At 61.5% G+C, this 1,295-nt stretch overlaps 1 protein-coding gene across 1 annotated transcript in view; it reads left to right on the top strand.

Annotated features, from left to right (window-relative positions):
• Positions 1-1,295, top strand: part of LOC105308006 (granulocyte-macrophage colony-stimulating factor receptor subunit alpha-like) — a 30,081-nt gene that overhangs the window by 7,438 nt on the left and 21,348 nt on the right. The gene's annotated exons all lie outside the window — the stretch shown is intronic.

The following is a 1,295-nucleotide window of genomic DNA, read 5'->3' as shown; positions in this document are numbered from 1 at the left end:
TTTTGTTTTTGTTGTTGTTTTTGATGGTTTATTTTGATCGTAGGGAAGATTATGGCCACACGCCCAGGGCTGAGGCCCAACCAAGGGTCTCACCTGTTTTTATTTTGGCTTGAACACAGTGACATGTGACTGCATGGCTGCCTGCCTCCCAGGAAGCAAAGACCTTTCCCATGACCCCACAGCCTGGAACTACCAGCAAAGGCCCCTCAGGACAAAAGGGTGGACGGTCAGACCAGGAGGTGGGGGCTGCTGGCTGCTCTGCGAACATCCCCACGATGTAGCAGGCACCGCTCTCTCTTGCTTCATGTGGGGGGTGCAGTGTCTCCCCTAGTGAGAGAGAAGCCAGCTGAGGAAAATAAAAGCAGGCGGACTGTGGAGCAGACCGTGCAAGCACGGAGTGACGTCCCCCAGGCCGCTCAGTGTCCTCCCCACGCGCGGGCACACACGTGCGTGCAAATTCTGCGCAGCGACCTTGCGAGCACTCCCTGAAGAATTCTCAAGACCCGTGGCCCCTCTCACTTAGCCAGAGTGCTGGCGTTTGTTCTTCGCGGGCGGGAGAGTCACCGGGAAGGTGGGCAGCACGATGCAGGAACTGCCCTTGACCCGGTTATCGCCGTGGGCGCCACCGCTGCCGGCTCAGCTGGTGGCGGATCTCATGCTATATGTACCTGGGCAGGTGGCAGGCGTGGTGGCCAAGCTCTGAGAGAGAATCCTGGTCTTTTCATGCCCCGTGCTTTTTGACAGTGTCGTTTATACCAAAGAGTCCCAAAGCTGCCGTAAAATCAGAGGCACGGGGTTCGTGGGGTTCGTGGGCTAGAGAACCCACAGAACTGCGGACGCAGAGGGGCTCTGTTTGCTCTGAGCCACCCATCCGTGTGGGGTCCCCCCTGAGGTGCCCCTCAACCTGCAAGCGGATTCCCCGAGGTGTAGTCCCAGGAGAGGCCTCTCTCGGCCAAGCGGTCCAAAGAGAGCCTGGAAGGGTCCGATCACAGATTCGAGTCACAGCGAAACCAGCGTGGGGGACCGGCAGGCCGCCCCATTAGCTGCGGGGTCCTGCAGTGGGGTCGAGGGACACCGCAGTCCCCCAGTCACCGTGCAGGCATCATGGCCGTGTTGGCCCCGCGTGTGCCCCGTTCCCCACACGTCCATCACGCGGGGTAATTCCCCGCCACCCACCGGGGCCCCGAGTCCACACAGCTGAAGGCGCACGGATGCTGCCCCTGCCTAGCACGCGGAACCCTCCGCGACAGTCCCCGCCCGTCCCGCCGTGCCGGGCCCCGGGAACGAGTTGGTGG

This window comes from Pteropus vampyrus, unplaced genomic scaffold (assembly GCF_000151845.1).
Source record: "Pteropus vampyrus isolate Shadow unplaced genomic scaffold, Pvam_2.0 Scaffold538, whole genome shotgun sequence".
In the NCBI taxonomy this organism is placed as follows: domain Eukaryota; kingdom Metazoa; phylum Chordata; class Mammalia; order Chiroptera; family Pteropodidae; genus Pteropus; species Pteropus vampyrus.
Note: the sequence above shows the minus strand (reverse complement) of the source record. Positions and strands in the feature narration are given on the sequence as shown.